Raw genomic sequence first — 26,388 nt, 5'->3', positions numbered from 1 at the left:
AATAGTCCTGACTTGTTGTAGGTGTAAGGTTACTTGTTGTATTATATATCTGGATGCAATGATAGAAGCAGCAAAATAACAGCTGGAGGGCACATTAAGCTAAGCACAGATTTTTACCTGGCGTGATTTTAAGCCACACCCTTAAGTACATTGACCACACCCCTTTGGGAGACCCCCACTTTTTTCATCCCACTTAAACCCCTGGGGAGATGATACATTCAGAGACATAGACAAAAGAAGAAAGAGGGAGAGACCCCAAGAAATGGGTGGCGGCTTGAGCGGGAGAGTCCTTAGGGTAAGGATGGAGCGAAAGTGAGAGATAAAGTGGAATCGACAGGTGGACGCGAGAGGGAGGCCAAAAGCTTAAGGGGTGGATTAGCCTCTGGGAGGGGTTCGCTCTGAAGTAGGCACTTGTTTAAGGTGAGGTATGGGGAGGTGTCCCTATTAGGAGTGAGCAAGTCTGTAGGCCAGGGAGGGAGATCCGTGATTGGCCTTTGTGAAATTTTGGAACTGATGGCTGGCCTAGGGCCGTGAACTGGTGGTTGGACTCGGGCCGTGAACTGGTGGCTGGCCTAGGGCCGTGACCTGGTGGTTGGACTCGGGCCGTGAACTGGTGGCTGGCCTAGGGCCGTGACCTGGTGGTTGGACTCGGGCCGTGAACTGGTGGCTGGCCTAGGGCCGTGACCTGGTGGTTGGACTCGGGCCTTGAACTGGTGGCTGGCCTAGGGCCGTGACCTGGTGGCTGGCCTAGGGCCGTGACCTGGTGGTTGGACTCGGGCTGTGAACTGGTGGTAGGCCTCATACTTCTCAACTGTTTACACTCCAAGGAAGATAAAGTCAGACATTTAGGAGGGCGATCCCAATAAAGTCAATGGCAGTAAATCATATTTCAAGGGTGATGAGTTTTGAGGCAAGAGCTGCTGACGTCTATGAGGACATTTTGCTTGTTGAGACTGGGAATAAATTCAAAAGGGGTGAAACCTTTCAATCCTGGAGTAGAGGTGCGAGCTAAAGTTAAGCCGCGGTTGGAGTGAAAGCCGGAACAGACCATGGCCCATGTTAGTGCTGCTAGTAGGACTTCGTTACGGTGGGACCTGCTGGCTAGCCTTGGTTATGGGTCAGAATAGGCAGTAGACCTTGGTTAAGAAAGTGGAATATCTTGGTTATGGTTGAGATTCAACTGTAACTCTTTCTTGTGTTGGGAGCTGGTGGTAGGCTTTGGTTAGGGTTAAGATGCTAATGAGCCTCATTAGGGTAAGATGTGCTGCTTTGTCTTGGTCAGCCTGAACTTTCTTGTATGCTTAGTCCTGGTTAGAGCTGGTGGCAGGCCTTGTTTAGGGGTAAGATGCTGGTGATGCTTGGTTAGGGTAAGATATGGTGGGTGACCATGGTTAATGTGAGAGCTACTTATATGCTAGGGCCTGGTTAGAGCTGGAGGTAGGCGTTGATTCGGGTTAAGATGCTGATGAGCCTCATTAGGGTAGGTAATGCTGGTTTGTCTTGGTTCAGAAAAGGGGGTGGTGATGGACAGAGTTTCTGAATTAAGCAGAATACTCCAACCCAGTCAACAGATCAGGGCTTGATCCATCACCGTTTTTTAGCTCACTGCACCATCCCAGCTCAGAACCTGGCTACATGCAAATTAGTCTGTCCCTGTCCCAGTGCATCATGGGAACAGGGCAAACCAAACTACCAAGCCAATTCTTTCACTGGGAAGGAAACAAGCTTCCGGGGACCGGTTTCTGGCATTACAGCCGTCATCGGCCCGGCTTGCTTGAATCCTGATGGTGCAATGAGCAAGGGACTCACATCTGAGCATACCCTTCCACGCTTATGGTGGACAAAACGATTCAGAAAAGGGGGTGGTGATGGACAGAGTTTCTGAAATAAGCAGAATACTCCTACCCAGTCAACAGATCAGGGCTTGATCCATCACCGTTTTTTAGCTCACTGCACCATCCCAGCTCAGAACCTGGCTACATGCAAATTAGTCTGTCCCTGTCCCAGTGCATCATGGGAACAGGGCAAACCAAACTACCAAGCCAATTCTTTCACTGGGAAGGAAACAAGCTTCCGGGGACCGGTTTCTGGCATTACAGCCGTCATCGGCCCGGCTTGCTTGAATCCTGATGGTGCAATGAGCAAGGGACTCACATCTGAGCATACCCTTCCACGCTTATGGTGGACAAAACGATTCAGAAAAGGGGGTGGTGATGGGCAGGCCTTGTTTAGGGGTAAGATGTTGGTGATGCTTGGTTAGGGTAAGATATGGTGGGTGACCATGGTTAATGTGAGAGCTACTTATATGCTAGGGCCTGGTTAGAGCTGGAGGTAGGCGTTGATTAGGGTTAAGATGCTGATGAGCCTCATTAGGGTAGGTAATGCTGGTTTGTCTTGGTTAGCCCGACACCTGCTTGTATGCTTAGTCCTGTTGAAGCGGGTGGTAGGCTTTGTTTAGTGTTAAGCTGCTGGCAATGCTTGGTTAGGGTAAGATATGGTGGATGGCCTTGGTTAATGTGAGAGCTACTTGTATGGTTGGTGCTGATTAGAGCTGGTGGTAGGCCTTGTTTAGGGCTGAGATTCTGGTGAGCCTCGGTTAGGGTAAGATATGCTTGTAGACATTGGTTAGCGTCAGACCTGGTCAAATGCTTGGTCCTGGTTAAAGCTTGTGGTCAAACTTGATTAGGGTTGCAGCTGCTGGTAGGCTTTGGTTTAGGACAACACATATTGATATGCAAAAGAAACAATTGATGGACGGAATGCTGGACAATGCAAACATTCACCCCAGTCACAAAGATCTGGGTTTAATCAGGAAGAAGCTGAAGACCTGGCTGTTCGAGCAGTAGCGGCTCCCCCCCCCCCCCCCCCCCCCCAGCGCCTTGAGACCCTACGGGTATGTAGCGCGCTTTATAAGTGTCACTGATTGATTGATTGAATCCATCATTCTTTTGCTCACCACACCACCCCAGTTTGGACCAACCCGTATGCAAATCAGTCTTGACCCTCTTCCTTATGGGAACAGTCCAGCTGAACTTACCACCCGGCGAGAACGCTTAGATCATCCAGCAAGTCTCTCCTAAGTGTCCCTAGGGTACGTACAGCCAGAAACGGTGACAGGGCATTTAGCAAAACAGCTCCTGAAGCCTGGAACTCTCTGCCCCTCCAGATTAGGACAGAACCAGATTACCTGAGATTCCGCAGACAGCTAAAAACCTGGCTCTTCTAGCCCTGCCTATTGCCCTGTTCTGGGTCTCTGTCTGGAGGTTCTCTGCAAGCGCTCTGAGACCTTCGGGTGATTTATGCGCTATATAAATGCAAATGGAAAATGGAAATGGAAATGGAACTGCCAAGTCAGGTCCTCCCTGGACTCTAAACAAGCATCCTAGGACCGGATTCAGGTCATCACCCTTCATCAGCCAGGCTAGCTTGAATCCAGTGGTGTAGGGAGCACGGGGCCCACGTCTGGGCATGGCCGGGCAGGGCAGTTAGTCCTAGTTAGATGTGGGAGTCCCCGGGAGCTTGTTGTGGGGATCAAGTGGAGCAGTAGGCCCTGGTTCTGGTGAGAGCTGGTGGAAGCTAGGTCTTGGTTAGTTCAAGAGATGGTGTTAAGCCTTGGCCGGGGGTACATTTGAGTCTACGCTGGTTAGGCGTGAGTCAATGGTACCTTGTTGTGTGAGAGCTGCTAGTGATAGGCCTTCTTTAGGCCAGAGGCTGCTGGTAGGCCTTGGTTAAGGGTGAGAGTCGGCAGATCCTCCTGGTTAGGAGTGGGAGTCCCTGGTAGCTTGTTGTGGGGATCAAGGGGGGCAGTAGGCACTGATTCTGGTTAGAGTTGGTGGAAGCTAGGTCTTGGTTAGTGCAAGAGATGGTGTTAAGTCTTGGCCGGGGGTACATTTGAGTATACGCTAGTTAGGTGTGAGTTAACGGTATCTGGTTGTGTGAGAGCCGCTAGTAATGGGCCTTCCTTAGGCCAGAGGCTGCGGTTAGGCCTCGGTTAGGGGTGAGAGCTAGCAGTTTGTCCTGTGTAGGAGTAAGAGTCCGGGTCGCTTGTAGTGGTGAGGGGGGCAGTGACAGGTCTTCCTTCGTGGTGTTAACTGAAGGGTGCTGGGCATTCTTCGTGGGTGACACACAGACCTGCAATAAAGTGTACCAGTATATATATATATATATATATATATATATATATATATATATATATATATATATATATATATATATATATATATATACACACACACACGCACACACAGGGGAAGCCTCCTCCCGCCAGAGCCCGGGAGCCCGTCCTGCCCCCGCCACCGGTTCCTCGAAGGCGCGCCTGGGCTCGGCGCCACAGGTGTGACGGGCCGTGTATTTCAGGAATGGCAGAAGCTGGCACGGCTCCGGCGGTGACTCAGACCGGCTCACCCGCCCTGACAAGATCAGAGTGAACACAGCCAAAGACAAACACGCTTCCTTCTCAGAGAGGCAGCTCCCGTGACAGGCACGCATGGCAAGGCTTGCTCTGGCTGCCAGGCCCTGCCACTCCCGCTCCCAGGCTGGGCACGGAGGGCGCGGCCCGCCTGGTTTCCAGGAACCCAGCTGGCACGCAGAGGCGCGTGCTGCGGGGCCATGCAGCCCAAGGCTGCTAGGGCCAGGGGGCACGACAAGGGCACAAGATGGCGGTGCTGCTCAGGCCTGGGCTCGCACTGCTCTGGGCACGACTGTGAACGCTGGGAGCTGGCCTTAGGGCTAGTGGGCTAAGGTCAGGGTGTAATTGTGACGTCAGGGGTGGACTGTAAAACAACTACCAAGAAATGCCCTTGAAAGTTAATAAACCAGCATTGCCACCGTCCCAACTTTAAGAGCCATCAACGTGCACTAGTCCATAAGGAAATATACAATTTTCTCAACTTCTGTGGGCATTGTACCCATAAGGCAAGAAACCGTATGAATCATGTGATACACTGTTTGCATCAACAACCCATGGAAACTGCTGGAAGCCATTCAGGTGTCTGAGCTCCTGTGAGCACGTCCGCCGCCCTACCAGCACGTAGGCCTCTCTGGCAACCTGTGTGGCACAGGTGGTACGCAGAGGCACTACCTGTCCAACCAGTCTGAACCCAGCCTTTCTGTGGCTGGGCTTGGGTGAAGCTGGAATGCTGCTCCCCCACCTTCCCGCGAGGCCTCCTTGCGCCCGCCACATGAAGACGTGGCAGCTGACACAGTTTTTCTGGTCTACTTTAGGTCTCTACTTTTTAGGTCCGACCCAGCCTCGTGTTTCTGTTTTTTAAAAACATGACAAAAATAGATTCACACATATATGCATAGAAGGCCTTTCGGTCAGCTCTAATCGCCTATTGGTCTGCTCAAGTGTCATTCAGATTTTGCTTCTTCCCACCACAGCCTAAAGCATGGGGTGACGGGTCAGAAAACTTCAGCCATTGGCTGTCTGCACTGTGAGTGAAGAGTGCGTGCTCAACCTCCTAAAAAGTACTCCATTTCAACCCCTAGGCTGGTAGGCCTAGCTCTGTTTTTGTTTCTGTTTGCATTACATTTATATATTTATCCAATGTATCAATATTTTTGCTTTTTATTATTTTTGCAGTTTTAATATCTATTCTATATTTTTAATAAATAAATAAAAAACATAGCATTGTGCTGCATAAAAGTCTGTTATGTTTGTTATCTATGTTGTTAACATTTGCTGTTGTGGGGTACTCTGACTCAGATGCTCTACAATCTACATCCCCATCCCCATGCTCTACATCTACAGCCACATCTCCAGCCACCTGAGAGACCTGCACTGGCTCCCCGTCAGCAAGAGGAGGACGTTCAGACTCCTCACCCACGCACACAAGGCTCTCCACGACCAGGGCCCCAAGTACCTCAACAACCGCCTGACCTTCTACACGCCCACCCGCCAGCTACGGTCGACCAGCCTCGCCCTCGCCGCCGTTCCATGCATCCGCAGAGCCACCGCCGGAGGAAGATCCTTCTCACACCTGGCAGCCAAGACATGGAACTCCCTCCCCATCCACCTTCGGCTGACCCAGGACCATCTAACCTTCAGGAAGCTACTCAAGACTTGGCTCTTCGAACAGTAGCGGACCCCTCTCCCCCAGCGCCTTGAGACCCTTCCGGGTGAGTAGCGCGCTATACAAATGTCATGATTGATTGATTGATTGGTTATGTTTGATGTGAACATTTACTGTTGTAAAGCGCTCTGCTACCTTCCGGTCTAGTTAGCGCTATATAAAACTCTCAAATAAGTGAATAAATAAATTGCAAGTTTGCTAAAGCCAGACCTATTGTCTATGCCAACGCTTGTTAGCATTGTTTGCAGCTATAAACTTTTCTGCTCTTACTAGCACATTTATTTGGTTACCACTATGTAATAAGAGGCCTTGAAGGAAGTATAGGCAATTTACATGCTTTGATGTATTCATTTGCATAGGTTAACTGGGCACCTTTCAATTGCTGATTGTTGTGTTCTAGTGTTAAACTGCTACTAACTAACAAGATGAAACGTTTGCACTGATAGTATTAATTTGTATTAAAATGTTGAATAGTTTAATGCTGCTGCCACAAAATTGTGCTGCATTATGCTGCAAAACTTCACAACTTCTTGCCGCATAATTTAGTCAACACTGCTACATGATTTAGTTATCTCTTACCCCATCATTTCCAGAGGCTCTGGCTAAAAACTACAATATTGGAAACCGTGTTACAGCAGGAGACTGCTTTACTGCCTGATGGTGGACAGGGGTTACACGCCCCCGTTGTCGATGTCACGTTTCAAGTGCCTAGATGTCTCCTCTCCTAGGCGCTTCTTGTAGTTGTAACTTAAATAGGTGCCTCCATAATTGTCTCTCAGGTGGAGAAACAGCTGAACAGGACACGCTCTTTCAAACATGCACTGTCGAGTCTGTCTCCTGAACAATGAAATGAGTCATATTTGAATGACTTCAGCGCGCCCGTCTCTTAAATAATACTTATTTAATATTATATAACGGGGTGCAATCTCCCACGAAGTCGTTCTGTTGGAAATCAGACCCTGGAAGGTTAGGATCTAATTCACAATATTTGTGTAAGAGTTGTTTTTCGTGTTTTTTTTTGTTGGTGAAAGCTGACGCGAATCATAAACGTCCTCTGTTGCTTTGGTGATTAGCCAATTAACATGTTGCTTCCGTTTGTTTTTCCAAGAAAAATCTAACAATTAAAAGCTGGTTCAGCATGAACTTTCTGGAGATGTATTAAGTATCTTTGAGGACCGGAAGACGAGGTGAGTCACTTTAAGGCTTACTATCGGAGTGACAGGCTTTACGAAGGTTATCTGAGAGGCGAGCTCAGCCAGAATAAACTCTGGGGTTTTTATTCTGATTGAGCTGCGCTGCGATCATGTTCCCTGCCAGGTGTTATGTAAACAAGGCGGAGTGATATCAGGAACTGTGATCAGGCTTGTATCAGCTTACACGCAGGAGCCAATCGAAACGCAGCATCCTGGCATCGCACAACAGGCTGATTTACCATTGTTGATATTGTCCAACTCAATGGCTTTCATGTTGTCACCCTTGGAAGGATGAAAGGCCGAGTCTGCCGTACTCAGATTCGAACCAGCAACCCGCAGATGATTTATTGCATTACTGTGTTTGGTGAATTTGGTAAAGTGCCACATTTGGTCTTTTAGGCACTTGAGAACCCCTCAGAGCCAGGAGCCAGGAGACAGAAAGGGAAATGGGAATGGGTGGAGATGGCAACAGTGAGTGAGCTAGGCTGGCAGCGAGTGAGCTAGGCTGGCAGTGAAGGAGCTAGGCTGGCCGTGAAGGAGCTAGGCTGGCAGGAAGGGAGCTAGGCTGGCAGCGAGTGAGCTAGGCTGGCAGTGAAGGAGCTAGGCTAGCAGTGAGGGAGCTAGGCTGGCCGTGAAGGAGCTAGGCTGGCAGGAAGGGAGCTAGGCTGGCAGCGAGTGAGCTAGGCTGGCAGTGAAGGAGCTAGGCTAGCAGTGAGGGAGCTAGGCTGGCCGTGAAGGAGCTAGGCTGGCAGGAAGGGTGCTAGGCTGGCAGCGAGTGAGCTAGGCTGGCAGTGAAGGAGCTATGCTAGCAGTGAGGGAGCTAGGCTGGCCGTGAAGGAGCTAGGCTGGCAGGAAGGGTGCTAGGCTGGCAGCGAGTGAGCTAGGCTGGCAGTGAAGGAGCTAGGCTAGCAGTGAGGGAGCTAGGCTAGCAGTGAGGGAGCTAGGCTGGCCGTGAAGGAGCTAGGCTGGCAGGAAGGGAGCTAGGCTGGCAGTGAAGGAGCTAGGCTAGCAGTGAGGGAGCTAGGCTAGCAGTGAGGGAGCTAGGCTAGCAGTGAGGGAGCTAGGCTGGCCGTGAAGGAGCTAGGCTGGCAGGAAGAGAGCTAGGCTGGCAGGAGGAGAGCTAGGCTGGCAGCGAGGGGGCTAGGCTGGCAGTGAGGGTACGAGGTGGCAGTGTGGGCACTAGGGTGGCAGTGAAGATAGTAGTATGGCAGTGAGGATAACAGGGTGGCAGTGAGGATAACAGGGTGGCAGTAAGGGTAATAGGGTAGCACAGAGGGTAACACAGTGACTGTGAGGATAACAGGGTAGCAGTGAGGAAGACAGGGTGGCACAGAGGGTAACAAGGTGGCAGTGAGGGTAACATGGTGTAAATGAGGGTAACAGGGTGGAAGGGTGGGAGACATTGGTGCCTGACTGGAGTTGCCTGCACCTGTCTACCTTCCCCTCACAGGACCTGATTCCCAAAGGTAAACTTACACTTCTGTGTACGTTTACGATTTTTTGCAATTCACAAAGCAATTTTACAAGTAGTATCTTTACGACTGCACAGTCTCCACACTCGTGGCAGAGACTACGCACATAAAAAGATAGGGAGCCACAAAGCAATTTTACGAGCAGTATCTTTGAGTGCCTATATTTTTATGTGCAGACTCGTCGGTCATACAGATACTACTTGTGAAATTGCTTCGTGAATTGCAAAAAATCTTAAACTTACACTTACGTTTTCCTTTGTGTATCAGACAAAAGTGTCTGGAGACAGACCCTACTCTGCTCCCAGTCTTTGCCCATACATGATACATTAGCCAACAGAGCCCCAAGCTGAAGATCCGTCTCTAGGGAGAGGTTGAATGTACTTGGGACATGGACTAGGCTTCCAAGAACAGCCCCCGTCATGTCCCTAGGTCCTGTGGGATCTGAAGAGGGCCGCAGGACTCAAGGGAGTTTTCTCTGCAGGTGAAAATCCACTAACAATGTTGAAAAATTGATGTTCCAAGGCTAGGATTGCTTTGAAAGTTTGGGAATACCATCAAATATGAACATTTGTAAGCATTCCCAAACTAGAATCTGACTCATCCCACCCTGGAGACGGTGGGAGGTTTCCTCCAGCACAGGACTAGTGTAACCCTCTTTCCTGGAAGGGATGAGCACAGATCATTACGTCGGTGTGGCCGTATAGAGGAAATAGAAGCAAAATCTACAAATCACGTGATTTCCAATGGAATCCATGTGGGGACCTGCACAAGGCACAGCTTTTCATTTTGATTCCCCAAAAAATTGGTGCATTCCAAAGCAGAGTAAATCTGTGGGTGCGCAGAGAAGAGGTGTGGCGCCGCGGCCAGTGCGACTGACGCTGGAATCTGGGGATAACGGTTCGATCCCCGGTGCCGGGGGCAGATTAGCCTAGCACCATGTGACTCTGGGCAATAGCTTGCTTAATCTTCCCGACGGCCCCCAGCGCCTGGAGACCCTTACGGGTGATTGTTCGCGCTGTACAAATGTGGATTATTATTATTTATTACTATTTTTGTGAATAAGGCCTAGAACTTCCACATTCATAAGGTTTCCTGGCAGAGGTAGTCAGTCAATCCAGTTTTTCCCCTTTACATTCTGGGACTTGTAGTCCTGTTTTTCCTGTGACTGCTCGCCCCTGAGGGTGTTTGGGAAGTGCCCCACCTTCTTTTTCACCCATTACCGGATCTGACAGAGTGCAGTGACGCCTCATCGGAATGTCCGGGAAAAACTGACATTGGAAGGTATCCCTTCCTGCACATAAACAATCCTTCTCGTAACACAGACACTTTTCTTTGCACTATGGTGCATGCATGCCTGCGCTGGCGTTAGACAGCACACACTGGGCACACGCAAGCAGAGAGCAGGAATGCTGCTTATCTTTGTAAATATGCTTCAGTTCAGCTCTCTCCCTTTTACACAACACAGCACAGAGAGTATTGCGTGGATTAATCGTAAATATGCCTCTCCATTCGGTGCTTCCTTCAGGCATGTGCACTTAGCACAGGTGTATAAACCTCTTGATTTTAATGCACATCACAAGCAAATAGTATTCTTTTTTTAAAATTTTTATTTGAACCTTATGAGTCGTGCAATCAAGTACAGGTACGGGCCTACAACCTTCTCGGCCGGCCGTGAAACAAGGTAAAAGTATAGCATCAATACGGAAAATCAGAGCAGTTCAAAAGCCGGAACGATATATGTAGCAGGAAACAACATTTGGACATACGGTCAGGTCCGAAATCAGGATAACAGAGGTTCATTTTTAATATAGAGAACTGAAAAAATGCCATACAATCACACGTGGTCCTATAACACAGCGCGCAAGTCAGGATATCCACCATTAATATAAGTACAGACGAAGTAGTGAGGTTAAGGCACACAGATCAGGAGGGACGTTGGCACAAATCCAAGGAAGAGCAAATCCCGACCCCACCCCTCAAAACAATACACGGTACAGGAACCACGAATGATGACGACACTATAAAAGGACAAAAGACTAAAGGGCCATGGAAACGAAGAACGGACAAACCCCACCCCCCTACCCCCACCCTGCACACCCGCGGAAGGCCAAGGCCTACCCCCCCAGCAGCGTGCCTGTCGCCCTAATGGAACCCGAAATTTAGAAAAGAAAGAGAGAAAAGACAAAAAGCGTTGATGGAGGAGGGCCCTCAAAGTTGCCGCCCGGCCCCGCCCCTCATCCCTGCACGTGGGGAAATTCCAAAAGCAAAATGGAGTATCACGGAGAACGTCAAATACCAAGTACATCTATTATACAATCCCAGTACTAACACACCCAAAGCAACGTCAGTTAACATGAGGGCCACCAAAACCGAAAGTGCATCATAACCTTGGCCTCGTTTAGCAACGGAACCACCCAATGACCCCTTGTCAAACAACATACAGTACTTTTTGGAGGATCTGGAGGATCCGAGCGAATCAGGCCCGAGTAATACCAAAAAAGGGGGTAGCAGCTCGAGTCCATCCAGACGTATGCAGCTGAAGTCAAAGGGCGGCAATACCAAGTCCGCGAGTGCCACAAAGTCCAAGCACAGTAGTACCATCCATAGTGAGGAAAACGCGCTGTACGGCATATGCCGCGATGTTGTTGGGGCGGTCCGAAAAGAAGAACAGCAGCGCGACCCTAAGATCAAGTTAGGCACATGTCCCAAAAAGGCACTCACTTGTACATCCGCACTGTTCAGGGAGGATGAAGCAACCAAATTTCTCGGCAGTTCCCAGAACCCAGGCGGGCACAGAGTCCTCCCCAAAAAGATTGACACGGGCACCTCGGCACTACATTGAAATCGGACTATGCCCATGCATAGCGGTGGAACCGCAATGGCGGCCAGTCGTCGATCCAGGTCACAAGCATCACGATTCAGGGACTCGCGTAGATCCGTTAGGGCGGCCAAGACATCTTTGGGTGTGGGCTCTCTTGCGTGCCACCAGCATCCCAGCTCCGTATTTACGGCAGCCGTCCGATCAGGATCCAGCCCGTGATGAGGGGTGTCAGCCGCCATCTTTGTCAAGTCGGCCCCGTCCCTCTGCACCTCACTGTAGGGAACGGCCCCAGCACCGGGCGCTGCTAAATGTACGCCCGGAACAAAATGTTTATGAGGCGGGTTCCCCCGGGAGAGTCACCAAAAGGCTAGACAAAAGACCCTACCACTCCCTGGGGGCAGCCCGCCTATATCGGGGGCGATCTTCGGTTATGTCCGGGTGCGGAGTCCGAAGAGGGGGGTCAGGAGCCACACACCCCCCTCCACTCCCATACGCCTTCCAGGCCCCCTGGGCTCTTCGACAAGGGACCGGGCCGATGCTGCCGTCAGCGGCGCTCCAAGACAACGGCACCCTCTGACCGACTCCTCACCACACAAGGCGGCCGCTGTTGTTGGAGTCGCGGCCGGCTGCCCGCCGCAATCGACACCCCGGCTTCGTCACCGCATGGGCCTCTGAGCGATGGGTGGGAAATTCTCCGGATTCACAGCACGCAGGAGTCTCAGGAGCGAGTGGTAAGTGAACACTCTCCTTCTAGTATCCAGATACACTGTTGTAGTTCAGAACGAACCGCAGGATGGGCGTGCAGGGAGATGGGGCTCACGGAGCCGAGCGGCTATGCGGCCATTTCGGTTGCTGGCTTGGCTCCTCCTCCCGCAAATAGTATTCTTATTGACACAAAGCAAAGGTACTATTGACTTAAAATTACTTTAATCTGAACAAATAGTACAGGTAAAGAAGGATGTCGAAAAATAATAATAAAGGATGAAGAATGGAAGTAAAGTATTGGGCACCAGCCCTGGCAGTGAAGTGTGCTTCTTTTTAGGTGGTTGTGCACATATGATTAAGCACTGTGTCATCACTCACAGTGCAAGACTGCCAGGGATGGAAGAGAGGGCCCAATCCCTATTCTGTATAATTTGGTGAGCTGTAGGAAAATGTGAATGACAGCTGAACAGACCAATAGATGAAGATTGCTAACCAAAACCCCTCTGCATACCTGCCAATTTTCGAATAATTTGCATCATGTGATTTTAAGGGTAACAAGGGGGTGCTACCTTGGAGGGGACGGGACCAAGGAAAGGGGGTTGGAGGTTTTTGGCCCCTAGCACGGAAGGAGCACCCACCCACCCACTGCCAACAAAAAACGAATGCCTTTGTAGTACCTTTCCTTGTGCTGGGGGGAACCTAAGTGCATTGCTACAGTGCAGAGGCTGCAGACACAAGCTGGAAACCACTACGTGCAATGGTTTCCAGATCACCTCATGGTTAACCGTGTGATGGTCTCTACCAGGGAGCATCTGATGAGTGTCAAGACTGTGCCACCGGTCACCCTCTGTGATTGGGGCTGGTCTGACTCTGTATGTAAACATGTGTCTATTTTTTTATTATGATTTTTTTTTATAGGGCATAGATTTTGGGTCCTTTGATTCGAAAATTCAACGTGGCTCCACCATAAGGATGCTAAAACTGAGACTCATGGGTGAAAATAAATAATTATCCAGCTACCAAGATGAGGGCCAGTTGAGGGCCCTGAGAATGCTCTTGGGGTGCTGAACCCCAGTTTGATTACCCTACCCTGCAGCTCTCTTAATGTGAACAAAGGCTTGGACAGAGACCAGTTTCTCGGAATTCAGCACATTTCCTCAGAATCTTAATTTTTTTTTATATTTTCCTCTCAGCTTAGCCTCCGAAGCTTTGCAAGTCGCTGACAGGGTGTTTCGCAATAGATGCAGGTATGAATATGTTTCATCTTGAAATAAACTGCATATTTTCTGTGAGGGTTTAAGGAGGGTGCCTGTTAACACCTCCGCTGCATAAGGCCAGAGAGGCACGCCTTGTTCGGTGGGAGAACTTGCTGAGTAAGCACCAAGGGTTAGGCAAATCAAAGCACGAATACACCAGATTACCACTTACATGGCAGGAATATAGGGGCCTCCTGTCCCTTCCTCAATTACTGAAGTCTGAGTAATTCCCTCCTCTAGCTTCAGGTCTCACCCTTTCCTTGGAAGCCTTTTTCACTTCCTCCTTTAGGGCCGTCTTCCCTTAAAGAATGTGCTTTCTTCCGAGTAGCAGTACTCGCGGAACACATACTAGAGCATACCGACTGCAGGCCCGTTGGATATTATCAAGGCAAGGGTCTTTCCTATACTTAGAGGGTCCGTAGCCAGGGCCAAAGAACAGTAAATTCAGACTGAACACATGATCTTGTCCTTAATACCAATCTGGTGTACACGGTCTATTTGAAACAAAGCAAATACAAAACCTTCAGAAATGTCCCCATCCACGCTTAGAGGTAAATAACTTTTATTCATATAGAGAAGGATCCATAAGGTGCATGTTTGGAATGCATAAAAGATATTTGTAGTAATGTCCTGAAGAGGCCTATAAGCAACCACAAAGGCTGAAACTTGTCAACAGTTTTATTACATGTTTCTTTTTTTTTTTTTTTTAAATCTCTTTATTCGCATCAGGTCGGTACACATAAGCATACAGTCACATAGCGTGTGGAGAAAATCAGCGATATCATTAACAAGAATACAAAATGAATCGTAGTTAGGTGTGACCAACAATATGATGAGCAGTGCAACACATTCTAGAAACTCCATTTTCCGTTTTCTAGTTCTGTCAGTAATACGCACATGTACAAAGACGATGCAAAGAGATAAACAAAATGCAAAAATCCATCAAACAGAGAAATGCCAACAAGGGAGAGAGAGCGAACAACAACACTTTGATCATGACAAGGTGGTAATAGCGGTTGCATGGGTGACCACGGGATGCCGGTGTAACCAAGAAGTGAATGTCAGCAGAACGGGTACGGCAAACGGGGAGTATTACAGGTTTCTTTCAAAGAAAAGAATGGTTACTTGCAGCTAAGAACAAGCATAAAACCTTCAAAAGTTATTCGATTTGTACATTATTTTAACGTTGTCTCAATCAGCAATCAATGAACATCGAACTCTAGATGTTGTGGTTTAAAGCACAATACAAGGACTCTTTACAAAGAAAGTTTAGTCGTTGAACTAATGTTTGTATTTATGCATCTGGATGAAGTCGTATAAAGATACAAATACACTTGTTTGAATATTACACATGATGTTTCTTGAACTATATAATGCATGAACCAGCGATAGATTACAAAGTTTAGTATGGAATACATATAGAATAATTTATGAAACAGTGACGTGATGCAGTGTTTGCCCTTGGCCTGAGAAATAGAGCGAATCTATCCCAGGGTGACAACACATTTTAAATAGCATCTTTTCGTTCTCTCCGGCTCCTCTCGCTCTCTCTCTCTCTCACACTCGATCTCCTCAAATCTGGCTTTCCTCTAAAAATCCTCCTCCTTGCCATAAATCTCTAACTCTCGCCTCTGAGGCCTCACCCCTTTCTTCCGCAGTCTGTGCTATTTTGTGAGTACTCTCTCTTCATTGAGTAGCCTTTCCTTTGTGAATAACATTTGTAGGGCAGCTCTTTTCTCTGTGTCTACTCTCCTCCGTTGATACTCTCTCTCCTCTGTGCGTATACACCCTCGTCTTCGGAGACTCTCTCTCCTTTGGGCCTATACTCTCTCGTCTTCTGATACTCTCTCTCCTCTGTGCGTACACGCCCTTGTCTTCAGAGACTCTCTCTCATTTGGGCCTATACTCTCTCGTCTTCGGATACTCTCTCTCCTCTGTGCGTATACACCCTCATCTTCGGAGACTCTCTCCTCTGGGCATATACTCTCTCGTCTTCAGATACTCTCTCTCCTCTGTGCGTATACTCTCTCGTCTTCGGATACTCTCTCTCCTCTGAGCGTATACGGCCTCGTCTTCGGAGACTCTCTCTCCTCTAGGCATATACTCTCTCGTCTTCGGATACTCTCTCTCCTCTGTGCGTATACGCCCTCATCTTCGGATACTCTCCTCTGTGCGGATATTCTCTCGTTTTTGGATACTCTCTCTCCTATGTGCGTACACGCCCCAGTCTTCGAATACTCTTTCTCCTCTGTGCGTATACTCTCTCGTCTTCGGATACTCTCTCTCCTCTGTGCGTATGGTCGCTCGCCTTCAGATAGTGTCTCTCCTCTGTGCGTATACGCCCTAGTCTTCGGATACTCTCTCTCCTCTGTGTATATACGCCCTCGTCTTCGGAGACTCTCTCTCCTTTGGGCCTATACTCTCTCGTCTTCGGATACTCTGTCTCCTCTATGCGTATACGCCCTCATCTTCGGAGACTCTCTCTCCTCTGGGCATATACTCTCTCCTCTTCAGATACTCTCTCTCCTCTGTGCGTATACTCTCTCGTCTTCGGATACTCTCTCTCCTCTGAGCGTATACGCCCTCGTCTTCGGAGACTCTCTCCTCTGGGCATATACTCTCTCGTCTTCAGATACTCTCTCTCCTCTGTGCGTATATTCTCTCGTCTTCGGATACTCTCTCTCCTCTGTGCGTATACGCCCTAGTCTTCGGAGACTCTCTCTCCTCTGGGCATATACTCTCTCGTCTTCGGATACTCTCTCTCCTCTGTGCGTATACGCCCTCATCTTCGGATACTCTCTCTGTGCGGATATTCTCTCGTTTTTGGATACTCTCTCTCCTTTGTGCGTACACGCCCCAGTCTTCGAATACTCTCTCTCCTCTGTGCGTATACTCTCTCGTCTTCGGATACTCTCTCTCCTCTGTGCGTATGGTCGCTCGCCTTCGGATAGTGTCTCTCCTCTGTGCGTATACGCCCTAGTCTTCGGATACTCTCTCTCCTCTGTGCGTATACTCTCTCGTCTTCGGATACTCTCTCTCCTCTGTGCGTATACTCATGCGTCTTCAGATCCTCTCTCTCCTGTGTGCTTATGCTCGCTCGTCTTCAGACAGTCTCTCAGTGTGCATTTGCCCTCGTCTTCGGATACTCTCTCTCCTCTGTGCGTATCAGGGCACAAGTTCTAAAAAAAGAAGTGGGGGGACTAACCTAGTTAATCAGTATGCAAGTGACATCACGGTGCGTGAACTCACGGCATGTGACTTCGCGGTGCGTGACATCATGGCACATGACATCACAGCGAGTGATATCACAGGAAGTGGCGTCATAAGAATTGACATCAGATCTTAAGCCCTCACATATATGTTTAACATGTCTATTATGAGTACATCGGAGCACATTTTGAGCATACAGGAAAACCCTCCTGATTTAGGCAGAAGATTCACACTTTTGTAAGCTACTCATAAAACAATGTTGCATTTTGATAGCGTAAACTTTCTTTACCCATTGTGCTTCTACAAGAAAAAATTGTGATATTTAAATTATTACAACGTCTCCTCAGGGGTAGTAAACTCTATATAAATGCTATTTATTTTGTGTAAATACTGGGAAAGACAAACACATCTGGCATTCTTACAGTGCATACATATCTCCTAAACAGAGCCTGACAAAGTGAAAAGCTGCCTCTCTTCAGTATGTGTTAAGTGCTAACAAGATGTGAGACTTTGTTTCCCCTCTGTTGCATTTGTATCTAGGTGTGAAACTCCTGCCTGTTCCCCATCAGGAGACTCGAACAAAAGCAGGCCTGATGACCCCTCAGAAGGGGCCTTTGTTATGGGCCCTTTAGGAGTCTTAACTAAGAAAGACCCCTCCGCACCTGCACGTTGTTGCGGATCGAAAGCAGACAACAACGTGCAGGCACTGCTGAATGTGTCCCGGTGTTTGCAAATTATACTGGTACGAATTCAGCCTGTTTTTCAGTGGGGCCCAACTTCTTGGCAGGGTGGACAGCGTCCACCCTGTGAAAATAGTGGGTGGACACCGTCCACCCGTGTGTACCCCTCACTTGTGCCCTGGTGCGTATACTCTCTTGTCTTCGGTTACTCTCTCCTCTCTGCGTATATGCCCTCATCTTCGTATACTCTCTATCCTCTGATAATGCTCTCTCCTCTGTGAGTACCATCAATAGGATGACTCTGTCTGCACTGCTTACTTTGTCCTCTGGTGTTACTCTCTGCTTTGTAAGTACCATCTATGGGACAACTCTCTCCACACTGCATGCTCTCTCTCTCCTCTTGTGATACTCTGTCCTCTATAAGTACTGATAGGGCTGAGGTTCCACATATAATTTATTCTGGCACACTCTGTGGCGAATTGGCAGTGTAGAGGGAAGAGATATACAGTAACCACTACTTACAACACAATTTGCGGGCCCAATAATTCATGACTCCTTAGAATCACAGACTCCAATTTCCAATGTAATTGATTTATTACAAAGCCAAAAGTAGTTGGACATACAGACACCTCAAGACAAGGTTGTAAAAATACATCGGAATTAATACAAAGCCGAACCTACGGGTGAAGTTGACTCGATGAAGCATGAACAGAGTGACTACTTCCAGAAACAGAAGGCAGGCAATAAGTGCCGCCAAGTCTAAGTCAGACTTCATCACCGGTTCATAAGTGAAAAGCATTAATCTATCCCTACACTATCACTAATGTGACTTCCCTACTTAGCATTTTCTCCCAGGTAAGTTAGGAAAAAGGTGTCAGCGCGTGAAGACTTCCTAAGAAATACACCCATGTTGTATTGGTCAGGTGGCATAAGCTACGGAGCACGTTCTAATGTGTAATCTTCTTCTAGTGTCTCCCGCTCTTCTCCTAGCTTCCGGGGTAAAATACAATTTCAGGCCTACAGAAATCGGCCAACATAAGAAAATGGTGTACAAGCCTCATGAAGCTACGTATAAATGGATGGTTACTGAGCATTTCTAAATTTCCACGTTACATGAGCACATCAAATACGTGAATAACTAAGTAGCATACACAGTTCGATGCACATTACAAATTAATCTGCGCTCTATCAGTACCAATTATTGGACGACTCTATCTCCCCTGGTAATACTGTTCTATGTAAGTACCACCTATGGGATGACTCTCTCCACACTGCACACGCTCTCTCTCTCTCTCTCTCCTCTCTCTCTCTCTCTCTCTCTCTCTCTCTCTCTCTCTCTCTCCTCTGGTGATACACTCTCCTCTGTGAGCTGCAGACTTCGCCTGCTGTCTCAGGACCAAGACACCACCTGGAGCTCTAACAATCCACTTCCTTCCTAATCAACAACTACCACAGCTACGGTGGACTGCACACAGCTCACTAGGTCATTTCATACGCACCAACAGCATTGTAATGCAGTGCATAACTCATTCAATGCGCCTCAAGGCCAGCCCACAGGAACCAGAGCAAACTGGGCACCATCAGTATATGCACCCCATACCTGGCCTAGAACGGCCCTTAGAGTACTGCATCGCTCTGTCAATGCGCATCATACGTAGCTCACTGCAACCCTACTTATTGTGATCAGCTTCTCAATGCGCCTCGCGCTAGGACCTTGCCCATAGTTTACCAGAACACCCCATAGCTCTGTCAAAGAGCCTCATACCAGACTCCCATCTTGCCTCACCCCAAGCAGAATTAATATTCTGGGTTTACAGACGACTCCGCCAGTGCACCTCTTATCCAACCTACACAAGCCCTTATTTGTCTTGAAAAATGGTTAGCTCTTTAATTTACCTTATACCTGATCCACAGCAAGTCTAGCACATCTGGGACTCCAGACATTTCTGTAAACGCTTGTCACGCGTGACACACATCAGACACATCTGCACACCGTAATCAATGCAGCTCGTGCCACCTCTTACTCTTCCCGTCTCCAAACAGCTTTTATTAGGGCACTGCCTCACTGTCCCAGAAAAGCTGTGCTGTTCCAGGGCCCTTTACTGATCAGCCTCTCCAAGCACCACTTCCAGTGATCCTCACAGAGCTCTGACTGCTCTGACCCTCCTTAATTTGAGCCAGTGGTTTCCGGTGCTCAGCACCAGCACTTAATTGCCAGCACCAGGGCTTATGACTGTCTGCCACATGGCAGTGGTGTCTGCCAATTTAGGTACGAGTGCAACAACTTTTGTTTATTAATTCAATTTACATTTTTAATGATTATTATTAGCGTCCAAAGCCATTCTTATAGCTTTGGAGCCCTGTAATAGTAGGAATTGTCACACTTTTAAGAGTGTGATTATTAGTAGTGTGTTGGTGCTGTCATTGGCAGTGCTGCCAGGGGCAATGGGTGGTACAAGCTCTTGTGTCCTCCTGTCGAGGGCCCTGCACTATTTTGTTGACAAAATAATCGTCTATGATGTGTGGAACATTACGCAACACAACACAACATAGCTCTTTCTTTTCCTGCCGACTCTATACAACTGGAGCCAATGGAGAGCTTTGACTCTGGATGAATTATATGTGGTGCCCCCACCCCCAGATCCCCTTTGTAGAGCCTTCATCCTCATCGGTTTCTTCAGCTGAGAGTCATGATGGAGGAGTCGGGTGCCTCTGGTCGGCAATATTCTATTCTATAGTTTTGGTAGAGCGCAAACAGCTGCCCCAGCAATGAGGCGTCCCGGCGCTAAGAACCCAGATCCTAGCCTGAGCGGAGAAACAAGGATGAAGGGAAAATTACGGGAAAGGGAATAGAAACGTTTTCACTGCTTTCCGGAATGCCGGTAGGCTTTCAATGGAGCGAATGTGTTGCGGCAAGTCATTCCACAGCTTGGCTCCAAGGAACCTGAAGGAGCGGCCGCCCATGCGGCAGAGTTTTATGCGTGGGACGCATAGAAGGTTTTGGTTAGAGGATCTTAGGTTCCGAGACGGCGCGTAGGGAGTGAGAAGTGGTCGAAGCAGAGGGGGGGTATTGAGTTTGAGGATTTTGAAGGACATAATGAGGGTCTTGAATATGATAACGACACTCACATTTTCTTGCAAAATCCTCCCTTGGTGATGTCCATCATCCAACTTACTTGGCCACAAAACTCGATAAAAAAAAACCCCTATTATCCAGACAATTCAAATCTAACTTCACTCAGACATGGCTGTCTGACCTCACCCTGCATCTCGCTCCTGAGTGAAAGTTCTTGGCCTTTTGGTTTCATCAACATCTTTCCATGAGTGTGCATATATTACTCAATCTTTAAAAGGTGCTTCTCACGCTTCATTCTCTGAAATAAGCTAACACCATTCCTAAATGTCAAGGACCTCTGTTCATTGGTTCAATTTCCTGTGATCTCTTCTATTGACTTTGGAAACTCTGCCCTGATTGGGCTTCCGAAACCGTAATGGCGCCTCTTGAAGCAGTGATATACTCAGCAGTTCGACTAACATCTGGAAAGACACAGTTTGATCACTTCCTCCCTGTGTTGAAGGATCTCCACTTGCTTCCAATAGAGGCCTGAATTGATTCCAGATTGGCTTGCACAGTTTCCTAGGTACCCTGTCTTCAACATCTGCTGTACCTTGCATGGAAAATCCTGGGATGCTTTTAAGTAATCCACCATTTTCCCATCTAAATAATATTCTTTCTACTTATCGCATTACGCTTCTTGGCTCAACGCTGTCAGGCCCTGAATCCATACACTGTGAACTGATTTCTACCCTCATCATCCTCCTCCTCACTTCCTTAGTTCTCCTGACCCGCTCTACTCTCATCGGCTCCCTCCTTGCCTCTCCTGCTCCCTCATTTCCAACCAGCCGACGTGAACCTAAAATCAACTACCAAGTACTCACTCCATTCACAAGTCACCCGACTCACTCCTTTTACCTCTTGTCCTCTCCTTTCCTTCCCACTAGTCCCTGTTTCTCCGCTCATCTGTGGATGTTGTCTCTTCAGAGTTCAAGGCCTCGGGTGAACTCACCACTTCCTGGGTTGTGACTACAATACAATCGAAGGTCTGTAGTGAAGCATGTCAGAAGACACGTGTCTTAGGGGACTTTAAGAAGTTTAGAAAACTAAATTTGGTGGAAAGGCCACCACAAATTGCATTGAAATTGTTCATTCTGGATCTCATCATTGCAAGCACCAGTGCAGTTGTTTGAGCTTAAAGCAACCGGGTAGCTGAAAGGGTAAGTAGGAGTAAGTAGCTGGTACCATGCGTGTCTACTACAATTGCTTCCATGTACAATAATTGGAAGCTACACTCATGAAGTATTCATGGGTTGTGAACTTTGGTGATGGAGGTGGGGGTGGCACATGAGCTGGAGTCACTAGGGTGGAGGAGAATAAGGAATGCCTGGTCCCATTAATGATACCTCAGTTAAAGCACTGATACTCATTATTGGGCCCGCAGGTCACATGCGTCCTGCCAGACCTTTTGTTGACGCCCTCCTAGTGGGCAGCAGCAGAGAATGAGCGCGAGCAACAGCTTACATTTTGCAACAGAGTATGTTTCTTTTTCTAAATGATTTTACAGAGTTCTGAAAACTAGACAGCAGAAGGTGTGAATTACAGTTGCAGGTCGGTTGATTTGACTGTACATCAATAGGAAGGGGGCAGCAGAAACGTATTAGGCCCTTAAATCAGGCACTGCTATAGTTTGAACTTCATTGTTTCTCTTGCCTACAATTTTGAAACCTAAAAAAAAGACATTTCATAATCGATATTCTGTTAAACAGGCGTGTTTCTGCTGCACAATGTGACACGATCCATTATTGTAATATTTGTCCCCATCCCCTTTTGGGTCGTGTTTTGGACTGGGTATTTCTTTTCATATATAGGCACGTGGCTGCTAGGTGACCCCCCACAGGTGTGACACCATCAGCCAGCAATCGTTTTCATCCAGTGGCATAAAAAAACATCTAGAACAATATCCCTGTATCTATCAGGACCGCCCGAGCCAGGTTCATTTTAGGAGAGCACAAATACACACATTTTTAAAGAACACTGGAGCAGCGTGCAGCAAAAGTCCCCTTCTGTGCTTCGAACCCAGCTTCTCGTCCTTGACTGTACCCCGCACCGCGCTCTGCTGGCGTTTGGCGCTATGCAAATACCACATATATACATGTAAATCATTTGCATCTGGTGGTTTCGCTTTTATCATTGCTAGAGTGCACTCAGGATTCCCTGCAGCTCTGGATGAAAGGCCAGGCCTGTGGGCAGTGGGTCCACTTGACAGCTTCCGGTGCACTGCGCTCATGTGGATGATAGGCCAGGCCTGTGGGCAGTGGGGCCGCTTGACAGCTTCCGGTGCACTGCGCTCACGTGCGCATCTGCTCACCAGCAGGCCTAATGAGAGTGTGATATTAGAGTCCCCCATTAAAGAGCACGGTGCCTCATAAGTGCACTGTCAGCACGTGCTCAGATGTCTCATTCCCCCTTGGGTTTCATTATTCTCACGTGCGCAGAGTTCTGAGGCGCATGCGCAGTACTATAAGCCTGGCAGAAGCCGTGGAACCAGCTGCTTCCGTGAAGCTCACTGTCCGCGTATGCGCACTTGGTGCCGAGTGAGGTGGTGAGGGTGTCCTCTGGCTGCTGGAATTACAAAATCAATAAATTAAATGTAAAGAGTAATTAATCCGCCTCACTTGAATCGAAGGAATTTCTCCACCCCACACATATAGATTTCCGACCGAAACACAGCACGGAAACTGTGTTGATGACGGTGGTTGAGGATAGGGTGACCAACTGGCATAGGTGCAAATTCAGGACGGTGAGTGTAAAAATTCAGGACAAAAGGTCAAAAGTCAGGACAAAACTTCGGGACAAAAGGTAAATTTTACAGACACGTCAAAGGTGGTCGCGCTATAGTATATAAGTAAGTAAATAGACAACCACCTAAGTACAAGTCAAAATAAGCTTATATTAGGTTGAGACAATCATGCACGTCACAGTTTTTCAGTATTAATGCACCTTGCTACCTTAGACGATTCAAAATTTGCATCTCGCTCCAGCAGGTACATTAGTCACCAGACAATGGTGAACCACATCTGAATATAAGCAGCAACCATAGCTTTGTTGAACATATTATTTAAAATACCTCAGTTCTAGAATGATGGGACAGTAAAAGAACGATAACCTGTGCTTTTTATTAACTTGTTTTTCAGCCTTCTTTAAACTTTTTTCACGTAGCAGCATAGGCGTTTTACCTTTTTTTTCTTCGAACAGATTGCCCTGCTGTACACGGAGGTAGGAGGAGGCCTCCACATGGTTTAACCCCCCCCCCCTGACTCCCCCCATTGACATTCTGTATGTGGCAATTACCTAGCATACATAATGACAATGGGCGGGTGGGGCTGCTCCTGTGCTCCAGGAGGAGCGCGAGGCGCCCCCATCAAAGAGGGACAGGGGGGGGTGAGGCCTCTCACAGGCGAGCAGTGCTGCTCCCTGTGATGGCCATAATTACGGACAAAAGGCGTCCGCAAAAGGGATCCTCACAGACAACGGACGTGAGGTCCCAATAACGGACGGTCCGTGAAATTTACGGACGGTTGGTCACCCTAGTTGAGGAGCTCAGGTCTTTCCTTGATCAAAGAGGCTCAGGGGCCACCATCCTGCTAGACCTTAGTGCAGCTTTCGACACCGTGGATCACCACACTCTCTTTCAGGGAGTCTCAAACGTCGATATCCAAGACAGAGCGCTAGAATGCTTGCATCTTTTCTGGAGAATCGTGCCTTCCAGGTTTTGCATCAGTCCTGCTGTTCAGCTAGTCTCTCTCTTAGCTGTGGGGTCCCTTAGGCTCCTTCCTGAACCCCACCTTGCTTAACCTTTACATGCTCCCCCATGCCGAGCTCGTCCGTTCATTCGGACTGTCATTGGTTTCAAAGGCCGAAGACACGCAGCTGCATGTCAATCTCTCCGGATCCCAGCTCCGATCATTGATCTCTTACTCTGTGTCTTCAGGAAGTAGTCAGCTAGATGGGTGGTGGCAAATTAAATCTTACTGAGGACAAAAAGGAAGTGATGCTCTGGGCAATAACTTTGGGAGCAACCTCCCGATCCCTCTACCTGACGTCCTGAGCAAGCTCCCTCCCGCCACAAATGCGATAAAAAGTCTTGCGATGTGGCTGGATGCCACACTCATGATGGACCATCAAGCGAAAAAGCTTGCTGACCCCTGTTATGGCATCCTACGCCTGTTGAGAAAGCTTCTCACTGTTCTTCCGCTCTCAGATAGGGTGGTTATACTGATAGCGACCATAAAGATATAGCAGGTACACATTGGGTTGTTACAGCGTGAATAAGCATGATGGTATTAACGAAGAGTAAAAGTATGTATATGAAGGATTGAAGATCTGAGGAAGAAAGTGTGGAATACAAGTGAACATGGAAGAGGGATGGTAGGCTTAGATAGGTTTTTTTTACATAGAGGGGGTTACAAACAGGATTTGAGCCTTGTGATTATACATGTCAATCATGTAGAAAAGCACAAACTGGGGAGTTGGGGATCGGGTGAGACGGGTGGTGTAATTAAAAGGTTGAAAAATGTGGGACATGGGGATTGAAACCATGGTTACGTCATTTGGGAGTGGGATAGAAGTTTACCGATGGGCACATTTTGATTTAGAAGGGGGTTTATAATACATTATAATACAAAGTTTGCGTTTTATTTTTGATTATGCATTGCATGGGGCTGATGTGTATTTTTTGATACTTGTAGATACCCCTGAGGAAGGTCTTAATTTAGACCGAAATGCATTGGGTGAAGAAAATGTGCGGTAGGAATGAAGACAGATAACGTGCCTGGATATAGGCCCGGATGGGCAATTCCAGAGTCATTCATAATGCGTGAAATGGTTGATCTTCATTTCCTTGACGTAACGGATAAAACTGGATGAACTCAGAAAATAAAATTTTGAATAACTTTGGTAACACTTCTGAGTACGTGTAGATATGTCACAAATGTGCATACAGGCTGTGCAACTCTTTTGGGACACGGAAGCTTGCAATAACTGTTTTTGTGTCAGGCTTGTTCTTGACAATTTCTTTGCAGGTTTTTTTTTTAAAATAAAAATTTATGTATGAGTAGACTGTCAGGCAGTGCTCCTCATACATGACCCACAGCAGCTCTGACAGTGCACCTCATACATGACCCACAGCAGCCTTGTCTTTTAAGAGACCTCTTTCAGCTCTGCCAGTGCACCTCATAGATGACCCACAGCAGCCGTGTCTATTCAGAGACCTCTTTCAGCTCTGCCAGTGCACCTCATACATGACCTATAGCAGCCCTGTCTATTCAGAGACCTCTTTCAGCTCTGCAAGTGCACGTCATATATGACCCACAGCATCCCTGTCTAGTCAGAGACCTCTTTCAGCTCTGCCAGTGCACCTCATAGATGACCCACAGCAGCCGTGTCTATTCAGAGACCTCTTTCAGCTCTGCCAGTGCACCTCATAGATGACCCACAGCAGCCCTGTCTATTCAGAGACCTCTTTCAGCTCTGCCAGTGCACCTCATACATGACCCACAGCAGCCCTGTCTATTCAGAGACCTCTTTCAGCTCTGCCAGTGCACCTCATACATGACCTATAGCAGCCCTGTCTATTCAGAGACCTCTTTCAGCTCTGCAAGTGCACGTCATATATGACCCACAGCATCCCTGTCTAGTCAGAGACCTCTTTCAGCTCTGCCAGTGCACCTCATACATGACCTATAGCAGCCCTGTCTATTCAGAGACCTCTTTCAGCTCTGCAAGTGCACCTCATAGATGACCCACAGCAGCCCTGTCTAGTCAGAGACCTCTTTCAGCTCTGCCAGTGCACCTCATAGATGACCCACAGCAGCCCTGTCTATTCAGAGACCTCTTTCAGCTCTGCCAGTGCACCTCATA

The sequence above is a fragment of the Lissotriton vulgaris genome, chromosome 11 (genome assembly GCF_964263255.1).
Source record: "Lissotriton vulgaris chromosome 11, aLisVul1.2, whole genome shotgun sequence".
NCBI classification, from domain to species: domain Eukaryota; kingdom Metazoa; phylum Chordata; class Amphibia; order Caudata; family Salamandridae; genus Lissotriton; species Lissotriton vulgaris.
The sequence above is the reverse complement of the archived record's forward strand: the minus strand, read 5'-3'. Positions refer to the sequence as shown.